This window comes from Narcine bancroftii, chromosome 3 (genome assembly GCF_036971445.1).
Source record: "Narcine bancroftii isolate sNarBan1 chromosome 3, sNarBan1.hap1, whole genome shotgun sequence".
Classification (NCBI taxonomy): Eukaryota; Metazoa; Chordata; class Chondrichthyes; order Torpediniformes; family Narcinidae; genus Narcine; species Narcine bancroftii.
In genome coordinates, this window is record NC_091471.1 from 45,403,783 (window position 1) to 45,414,984 (window position 11,202).

Consider the following 11,202-nt stretch of genomic DNA (forward strand, 5'->3'; position numbering starts at 1 on the left):
ACCGGGCTGTTGTCTCCTTGTAGAAAGTTTGTACCAAGCATAGACCCTGTTCACTGGTCACTCGTAGAGCCCTCTCAGCACCTTCACGGCTGTGGGATAAGTGGTCGCATCCTGGACACTCTGGTGACTCTCGGGGACATCATAGTCATCAGTATTAGTAGTCGATGGCTGTCCTCTATCACGGCAGGATCAGAGAGCTGTAAGAATTTTTTGAAGCATCTCACCCAGTGCTTAAAGTCATTTGAGGCTGTAGCTGACTCTGGGTCAATGTCGAGGCGTTCCAGCTGTAGCATATGCTCCATCCCTTCAAAATTTATTTTAGTTAATAAAATTGTAATGCGCATCGAAAGAACCAAAGACTTGTTGATCCAAAACAAGACTTTTATTAACTAAAAGACTGGAGCGTATCACAAGTAGCTCGACCAGTCCAGAATAACCTGGTCAGGCTAGGAGCAATCCTTTAAGACCTGCCAGTAGGTGTGGCTACACTCTCAGCCAATCACAGTCATCCTACACTACCATCTGTACATATGTACATCTATACATTGGTGATAGAATCTGTACTATCACAGGGAGAATCTTAGAAATTATAGACCAGTGATTAGCAAGCTATTGGAGAGGATTCTTAAGGACATGATTTTAAAAGTATATAGAGAAGTATAGTCTTCTCAGCATGGCTTTGTGAGGGGAAGGTCATGCCTCACGGGTCTAATTGATTTTTTTTTCAGCAGGTAACAAAATAAATTGATGAAGGTAGGGTGGTAGATGTAGTGTATATAGATTTTCGTAAGGCATTTGACAAGGTCCTCTATGAGAAACTCATTTAGAAAGTCGCGGCATGGCATCCATGGAAACTTGCCAGCATTGGCTTCCCTGTAGATAGCAGAGTAGTAGTGGATGGGAAGTAATTAGGCCTGGAGTACGTGACTCATGGAGTTCCACAGGGATTTGTTCTGGGATCCCTGCCTTTTTGCGAATTTTAGAAGGATATGTCAGTAAGTTTATGGATGATACGGAGGTTGGAGGAGTTGTGGATAGTATCACAAGATAAAGGAGCAGAAGTAGGCCATTCGGCCCATCCAGTCTTCTCCACAAATTCACCCTGAGCTAAACTGTTCTCACATCTAGTTCCAAATTCTTGATACCTTGATACCTCTTGATCTCTTTATACCTTGACTAATTAGATACCTATCAATCCCCCCTTTAAACACCTCCAATGATTGGGCCTCCACAGTTGTATGCAGCAACGAATTCCACAAATCCACAACCCTCTGTAAGATCATTACTTATGTCTATAAAATTGCCTAACAAGTTCTGGATCATGTTGGAAGGTCATCCTTGTAATTCTTGCTAATACTTCAGAAATTTCTTGCCAAAGAGTTCAAACCTTCACACATGACCAAGTTGAATGAAAGAATTTTTCTTCCTCTATTTCACACCTATAACACAATTCTGAAATTTCTGGCTTAGATTTGTGCATCTTCTGTGAAGTGAGATACAGCTGATGTAAAAAATGATATTGAACCAAGCGAAATCTCGCATTAATGGTTGAAGTTACACAATCCACACACCATTCAGACCAGGATTGTTCTGATATTGCAACACCTAAGTTGGACTCCCACCTTTCCCTTGATCTCTGCAGACCAGGGTTACCAATTTCAAACTGAAGAGTAAAATACATTCTGGTCATAAATTTGGACATATTACCCATCCAAGGCATTTGTTTCATTTCACTAACTCCCAGAGGAGTCAATGTCTGTCCCCGTCATTCCCTCAAGAAAACTCTCAGTTGAAGAAAACATAGAAATGTTCCATTAGGTACACCATAGGTGTGACTCATTTGTTCAAATGACATCAAAACACCATCATTATAACAGTCCGCAATACAGTGTATTCCCTTTTGTAACCATATGCTTAGAATTCTGTTACCCATATTCATAGGTAATACATTACCTTGTTACAAAGTCATCATTTCTCTTGTAGTTGAGGATATTCTACATTACCTTGTTACAAAGTCATCATTTCTCTTGTAGTTGAGGATATTCTACAATACATTGTTACATAACAGAGCACTTAGCAAAATACCCAAATTTTTTCCGATACATTTATTAATTTCCTGCCATATTTTCACGATATGCACCAAGATAGGGTAACTTGTCTTCCTTTTTATTGATTTAATGCTCTATTTATAAATAAAGTCTTTAGCTGTTGTTTCATTCATAGAATGTAGACCCATACGAACCCAGTTTGCTAAATTCCCTTCAAAAAAATGCTTAAGGTCTTGCTTGTGCAACCAAATAATATATATATTTTAAGTCTATTAGTCTCAGCCCTCCTAATTTATAATCCCAAGTTATTTTTTTCCAACACAATTCTGGGAACTTTGTTATTCCATAGGAATTATCTTACTTGATTGTTTTTAACAATTTGAAAAAAATTATTGGGTAAAGCTGTAGGTAGTGATTGGAACAAGTATTGAAGACTCGGCTTCACTTTAATTTTTACACAACTCACTCTTCCCATTAGTATTATTGGCAAATCCTTCCATTTTTGTAAGTCCCGTTCTATTTCACTAAGCAGTGGAACATAATTAAGCTTATACAGATTTTGTAAATTATTGACTGTTACTACTCCCAAATATTTAATCCCTTCTGATTTCCATTTAAACCTACTACCTCTTTTATATCTTTCATAATCATGGTTTGTAAAGGGCATTGTTTCACTTTTGTCTATATCAACCTTCTAACCAGACACTCTACCATATTTTCTGAGAGGCTGCCATGTTTACTGTTGTCCTTTAGGGGAGGAAATCTCTTCAAATTTGCCCAAATATGGCTCCTGTCTCATGCCAGTACAGTTGAGTCTTAAGTGTGGTCACAAGCTACAAATTTGTGAACAAGATGATGATTTTGGAATTTTGTGGACAACAGGTCAGCAAGAAATTTTGCTCCTGATCGCATCACTTTGATTTGCAGAAGAGGTTTTCAAAAAAGAAATTTGAATTTTATCTTTCATGACTAATGTTTTTAGCCTTTGACCTGCTGTTTTACATGCATAATAAATTTCTAATTCGCTCATAGCCAAGAATGCCTCCATAGTGTCAATCATTTCATTAGAAAATGTAAAATGTTGTGTTGTTATTATTCCCTTAAGTGAAATTAATCACAGGTATCTCAGATCAATATCTATCTGCAAAAAGCAATGCTCTAATTCTAAGGTTAGACTGTGAATGAAATTAATGATTACTTCCAATTTGATGTCCAGAACAAACCATATGATGCCCCTAATTTCAAAATCTGACATTACTTTCAGTTTTATGGCAGGATTCTTCATGAAATTCATATATATTAGATAATTAATGCAAATTAGTGATCAACATAACAGATTACTGCAATTGTAAATATATCAATTCACATTAAAGAGTATGAACAAGGAAAATATTTGATGCATGTTTTTCTTCTGGGTTTAGAGATAATCAATGAGGATTTCAGAATATACAATTAACCCAAATCTAATTGTTTCAACTCTAATCTGGTGTCCTAAATATTATTTACTTCTTCACCTTTCAAATGGCAATGAGCCATGGAGCCTTTTACAGCATTTGTTAGATTTGTATCTGGCCCATAACTTCAAGTTCTGTTCCTAACCAAATGTTTTCAGCCATTTTGTGGCACATTCTCATGACATCCAGTGTTCTCTCTATCCTAAGGAAGATAACAAAATATCTTTATTTTGATATATGTTACTTGATATCTATTAAGCCTGAATCTTTCTCTTATAGTTCAATACATGGTCTGAGTCAAATAGTTTGCTCATCCTTATATACATTTTTTTTTCTATTTTAAGGCAATTGATTGTGTTCTCCAATGTTATACATTATGAAAAAGTGCACATCATTAGTATTTGGTACTGATCCAAAATCATTTTGCTACCTGTTTTTGTCTGATTCATTGCAGTGCAAATTATTTCCCCATTTTGAACCCATTGATTTCTTTTTGGAGGGTTAGTGATGAAAGTTGAGATCCTCTAATCCCCATGAACTTCATAGTAATTATTAATGAGAAATTCAAATGCCAGCAACTTAACAGTGAAACCAAACTTGATTTTGTAAAAATATCAATGGATATTTTCAGCAAGGTTTTCTAAATAATAGAATATAGATTTTCTGCTGTTTTTTTTTTGACCAATGGTGGCTCTCTTTTAGACCATCAACCCCACCCTCACCCCTGTTGTAATAGCATTTTTGTTTCAACAAGAGAAGTTAATCTTTGGCTCAATGAACAATCTTTGTAAAATAAAAATGCTTCTATGATTCAACAAGTGCAAAACAAAATGAGGCACAGAGAAAAACCAAGTTTACAGTTCCTATCCAAAATCAGTGTTCTTGAACTCCACGTCTGGAGAAATGCACAACTCGTTGAATTTCCCACAACCATTTGCAGTAAACCCTTGAGGACTTTAAAAGCTAATTTGGTAAAAGCAGAATAAATGCCTAATAATTAGATTTGATAAGCATTGATCAGAACTGACAGTTCCATTCTGATTTATGACTGTCCTTGCCAGCATTAGAAAGCAGGTGAATTATCCTAAGTACAGACCTCACTGATCATTACACAATGCGGGTGGTAGAATATCCTCAACTACAAGAGAAATTATGACTTTGTAATCTTATCAATTACTTTTGGAAAAGACATGGATGCTTCACATATCAGAACTTAAATTACACTTGATTTGCCTTTGAATTTAAATCCAAACTAGTGCCCAAAGATTGTAGCTGTATGATGACAAAACTGTCACAATTACACTGCTCACAGGAGCTACATCTGGAGTAATTAAATACAGAAGCCCAGAAGATGATGTCACAGATGTCCTCATCCTCCATGGAGTGTATTATTTAAACCTTCAAAATCATCAAATTAGCAAGAACTTTAACAACTTGGGCAAGTTTCCCATCCTAAAATTCTTTGAACAAACAGATTTATTAAACCAAGCCACCATTAAAACCCATTTGCAAGCCCCCCAAAAATGAAGTTGTCGTGCCCGTATGCAACAAGACCAGGAACAATACGCCAACATGGGCTGATAACCCCAGGTAGATTCATGCCCTATCAGTAGCAAACAATATCATTCCCATTACCCATCTTGGAAAATCAGGCTATCAGATTGTGCTCCTCCTCTCTGCTTAACAAGCAGAGACTGAATCAAATAAATGCAATTAAAAAATCATACAACTCTGGTATGAGGAATTAGACAATATTCTATGCTTCTACTTTGAATCAGTACACTGGTCCACATTCAAGAACTTAATGGCCAGGCAAAACATGTAGATCACTGCTAGTAGAGTACTGTACCGAAGGAGACAATCTGAGTATTCCTGAACTGGAAATTATGACTGAACCAGGAGATCCACTCATTACTGAAGTCGTGCGAACCTAATCTCTACAAAAAAATACAGATACTACCATCGCAAGGTAATCCAAGGCATCAAGAGGGGGTACCAGACCTAGCTAGAATGCCACATAAATCTAATTGGCACCAGTCAATTGTGGCAATGCGGACATGTTGGATGGGTTCAAGAGTTTACTTTGAAGAGAAGGTCAGTGAAGTAACCTACCATGAAAGCCTCAGGTGCACCTCTACTCACAGTTATAGTCATAGACATCAGATCAGCTTTCATGAGAGTCGATCTGTGGAGAGCAACTGGCTCCGATGGAGTCCCTGGTCTTGTCCCAAGAATCAGCATGGGCCAGTTGGCAGGACTACTTATGGTATTCACAGACTTACATAGGACATAGAGTATTACAGCATAGTACAGGCTCTTCAGCCTACAATTTTGCGCTGACTTACGAAAACTTACTCCACAACAATCTATTTTTCCCTACCTCACATCAATAAACCTCTATTTTTCTTGCATCAATGTGCTTATCTAAGAATGTTTTGAATGTCCCTATTGTATCAGCCTCCACCACCACCTCCAGGCACCCACCACTTCGAGTAAAAAACACTTGCCTCTGACACCTACACTCACCTTAAACCAATGTCCTCTAGTATTTGCTATTGTTGCCCAAGTAAAAAGATGCGATCTGTCCACCCTATCTAACCCCATCATAATCTTATCTCCCTCTATTAAATCACCTCTTATCCTTTGGTGCTCCAAAGAGAAGAGCCCTAACTCAATCAACCTTGCTTCATATAACATGTTCTCCAATCCAGGCAACTTCCTGATAAATCTTCTCTGCACCCTCTCTAAAGCACCTATATCCTTCCTTTAATGACATTACCAGAACTGAATGCAGTACTCCAAGTGTGGTCTAACCTGAGTTTTATAGAGCTGCAACTTTACCTCAAGAACTCATTGCCCCCAACTAATGAAAGTCAACACTCCATTAACATTTTTAACCACCCTATCAACTTGTGTAGCAACCTTGAGGGATCTGGACCCCAAGATCACTAATTTCCTCCACACTGTAGCCACATACTCCACCTTTGAATTCATCCTTCCAAAGTGCATTACCATCTCTTACTTTTCTGCCAAAATTCACATCCTTTCTATATCCTGTTATCTACAAACTTACAGGCCTTCTTCATCCAAGTCATTCCTTCATTTCTGCACCCCTTCCATTCCTTCTCCGGGCAGATAGCAACCCTTCTTAGCCCTCAGCCCTCTCCCCGTCACTTCTCAGCTTCTTTCTCTTCTATCCTCCCACCTGAGTCCAACTTTTACCACTTATCCGTTAGCCTGTGTTCCTCTTCCTTCAGGCTGGCTTCTACTTTCCATGGATGTTGTATGATCTGCTGAGATTTTCCAACACTCCTTTAGACTCCAGCATCTGCAGATTTTCTTTTTTCAATAAATACTGGCCTTTGTGTTTGTCAAGTTGATTAACAAACATCTCTGGAAGCATGCCCAAACTCTTGTTCATGCAGCCTGTCTCATTCCCAATCCTGATTGCTAACCCGATTCCACCAACCCCCACCCCATAAATACCTCAGGTCATTATTGGACTTATTTTTCCTTCCAGCATTGATGAGCCTCTGAACCAAGGGCTGATCCCTTACAAGAAAGTGCAACTCCCATTCAATGGCACCTGAGATAAAGACCAGATCGCAAGTCTATTCCCAGGCATAGCACATGCTAAGCTGCACTACAATGAGCTTTATTGCAGGGAGGACAGGAGTAAAGAGTGAGATTAGTGTGGTGAAAATCACATGTGCAGCTTTGGCCACTCTACTTAAAGAATGATACACCTGCCTGAGAGACATGCAACACAGGTTAATTACTAGATTATGAATATTATCCTATGAGAACACCTTGAGTATAATCTAAGATCGTAGATGAATGATGATTAATGAACCCAAAATGGACTCTACAGGTTTCAAAATCTCTGAAGGCTGTTTTCCCTGCTGAAGTGTTAAGATTTAAGATTCCAGTTTCAGAATAAGAAATAAGCTCTTTAGGGCTGAAATGTAATTATGGCTGTGAATCTTTGATTTTTTTTTCATCACAGAGGGCCATGCATGTTTATAAAGTTTATTTTGAGACTTTGTCAACACAGACACAGGAAACATAACTTTCCATTAACTTTCTCAAGCCCCACAAGAACATTTCCTCTTTCAAAAAAGTTACACCTCTTTCTTCTAAACACTGAATAATGTCTCCGCATTGGAATTATTCCCATCCAAGTGTAAATCTGATGAATGTTTGTCACATTGCCTCCTTCCTTCAGTAGTGAGTGCAAACTTGTTTAGAGGTTCCAGATTCCAGTGAGATATCTTTCCTTAAGTTCTTCTGCAATAAAGTCCATCATATCATTCCACTCCCCCCCCCCCCCCCCACCATATACTTGTTTACCTGCATAACACCCAATGCCCCTCACAAAGTAGTGACCCTCTGTCTGCCTTACGATAGACAGAATGTAAAGAATTTCAGGTATGGTACATTCTAGATGTAATATTATGAGACAATAATGGAACCTTTATCTTTACATTCCCATTAATTCTTCCTCTGCTAATTCATTTGAGCTTCTTTTTGCTCTTGCTGTTTGATTAGAATGATTTCCAGAAACTTATGCAAATTCTTTCATGAGGACAGACCTATGTATATATTTAAATTCTCTGCCATTTGATTATTCACCAATTTAACCTCATCTCACAGTCAAGGTTCATGGTTCCTTTATTGTTATGTAATGAACAGTGCATTATTACCCAGATTTTGCTTTTGACTGCCATAAGCAGACAGATTTGTCATTGATGGAAACTGCCTGTAGAGCCTTTACAGTCAAAGAAAGTGGAGCAAATTAGAGACCCTCGGAGTCACTGAGTGTCCATGGATTCACCTCAAGTGCTCCCACAGTCCCTGCAGCCACCCAGAGTCCAGTCCAAACCATGAGCAGCCTGAGTTTGAGATCCAAATGTCCAACACGATCAGGAAACCTTCAGTGCCCTCAGCACCCTCTCACATCCCGGTTCCAATACCTGCTATCCCTTCAGCCACTCTCAACCCAGTCTCCAGCAGTCTGCAACCAGGTGTTTACCCTAGTCACCAGCTTGCACAGTTTACTCATCTTGAGTTGCCAATAGCCAGCCACCTCTGTGTTCTTCAGCCACAGAACGCCTCACTGCTCCACCGCCATGGTCACCCTCCCATGGTTTGACTCTTCTGCTTCTCCTTCTTAAATGGGGGGTGTTCTGCCCATTTTCTGGTGGCCTGTACCAGTCATCTGCTTTCCCAGAATCTACAACCCGTTATGGCAAGTTTTATAATGGATCAGTAAGCCAATCATCATAAAACTTGCTTTGTACATACTGATGGAAGTTTTACAGTCTGCTAGATTATTCCTGGATTCTACTTTCCCTTTCTTTAACAGTTTCTTCTTTCCTCTTGGCTGAATTCTGAAAATGTTTCCATCATTATGCTTATTGTTTATTTTGGTAAAATTATAAGGCTTTTGTTTTAATCTAATGCCATCACTAAATTCTCCTGTTAACCATGAATGGACTACTTTTCCTTTTGGACCTTTGTGTTTTTAAGGAACATAAATCTGTTGTAAATTGTGTCTTATTCTGTTAATATTTGCCATTGCTTTTTAGCATCATGCCTTTTAATGTAGTTTTCAATCTATGGATTAATTAATGAAGGCATGCTCAAACACCCCGTCTTTTTTGGACAATTTTTTTTAATGTTAGCAGTTGGGGTTGGGGGGGTGGGGAATGATGAGATTTGAGCAATCATATGAGACTCTGTAATTTTAAAATACTATTTATATGATGTATGTAATAATGTTCTATATGAGTCTTGGAAAAATTAAAATAAAATCAAAAAAATCTACCATGCCTAATTCACATTTCATACCTTCATAGTTTGTTTAGATTAAGATCTTGATTACAGATTCAACTTAATCTCTTTCTCTTTGTATAAAATTGTGGCATGTCATCTAATTTTCCTTTAACTATGAGATTGATCATGAATTCTTGCTTCGTCATTGATCTATAATAGCCTACAGTTTTCACTTCACTGCACCTTAGCCTTCAAGAGGGGGAATCTTTGAAAAGTGTCCAGCCCAGATAATGTACCTGGCAGTCTCCTTCAAATCTGTCCAAATCCAATGAGCTTGAATTTTCTGTAAACATCTTGAAACTCTCATAACAATGGTCAGAAGTCCCCACCTGATTCAAAAGGACTTCCATTAATCTAATGGCCAAGATGTGCAAGGTAATATACCTTAAGTTCTATCAGCTGGTGGTACTGTAATCTACCATGATGAAGTACTTTGAGAGGTAGGTTATGGAGAGAATCAACTCCTGCCTCAGGAAGGACTGGGACCCACTTCAATTCACCCATCATTACAGCAGGCTAGAGACAGATGCCATGCCGCTCGTCTTCCATTTTGTATTAGATCACACAGGCCAACTACATCAGGCTGTATATCTATATCTGGGCATTAAACACTATAATACCAGTTTAGAGGTGAAGAGTGCTCGAATTTTCAAGCCCCTGGCTGTCCATATTTCAGAAGGTCTCTCCCTGAGCCAAAACATCGAGACAACTATGAAGAAGGGGCACCAACGCCTCTACTTTCTAAGGAGTCTGAGGAGATTTGGCATATCATTCGATACCCTATCCAACTTTTACAGGTGCACAGTGGAAAGTGTACTGACTGGGTACATCACAGTTTGGGAATTTGACTACCCAGAAATGCAGAAAGGTCCGTAAGGTAACAAACATAGCCAGATGCATCACAGCCTCTGACCTTTCATCTATTGCAGAGGCATTGTCTCAAAAGGCAGCTAACATCATAAGGGACCCCATCACCCTGGTCACAACCTTTGGGCAGAAGGTATGGAAGCCTGAAAACCAGCACCTCTAGGTTTCTTTCCCACAACTATCAGACTCTTAACCTCTACTTGTCACAGTAGTTGAGGGCTGTTCCGACAGCACAAAAGAATTGTCTGCCTTATTGCTAAGTCACTTTTTTTTACACTAGGCCATAATTATTTATTATCTATCAATGTTTTTGTATTTATTGTCTCTTTTATTTAAATTGGTTTTTAGGTTTTTTTTAGAAAGTATCTGTTCAGCAGCAGTGAATAAGAGTTTTGTGCATGTGTACCATGTACAATGCATAAGGCTATAAATATATTTTCATTATCATTCAAGAGTTCCTCAACATACTGATCTACAAAACCATCATGCTTCCTTTCCGTGAATTCATCCTCTACACTATAAATGCTAAAATAGTTTACCCTGTTTCTCTGTAGACTAAAGTCCCCCATAACATGATTTTAATGCTTCTCTTTTAAAACCTGTAAGGAATCTATGCTGCCTTCCCAAAGGAATTTGATGATAATGAACAGATCTGCTGTAAGCAACCCTGGCAGTTCCCACCTCACCATTTAATTGTAGATCATGGTTACTGCACAATTGTTATTTTCAGATAAGGGCATGATTCATCATGCGGTGCTTGGCACAGCATGAGACAGGTATCTCTATCATTTAATACAAGAAATAAAGTAAGGAGTTGGTCAATGGTCCTTGCAGGCCTTCTCGGCCATTTGATAAAATCATTAATAATGAAATCTTTTGCTTCAACTCTCCAGCTAAATCCCCAAACTCTTGATTTTCTTTTTCAGTAATTCTTTGATTTACAGAAATTTGAATTACAATTGATTGCAATAATGCTTTTGAAGCTTTTGTAAATATCT

The 11,202-nt window shown here is 38.4% G+C and overlaps 1 long non-coding RNA gene across 2 annotated transcripts in view; it reads right to left on the minus strand.

Annotated features, from left to right (window-relative positions):
• Positions 1-7,905, minus strand: part of LOC138756092 (uncharacterized) — a 47,439-nt gene extending 39,534 nt beyond the window's left edge. For both annotated transcript variants that reach the window (XR_011352738.1, XR_011352739.1), the window contains exons 1-2: positions 7,853-7,905; positions 3,563-3,704 (exon numbers count right to left, since the gene is read on the minus strand). This is a non-coding gene — a long non-coding RNA (uncharacterized lncRNA). The remainder of the gene's footprint in view (positions 1-3,562; positions 3,705-7,852) is intronic.
• Between the last annotated feature and the right edge of the window lie 3,297 nt (positions 7,906-11,202).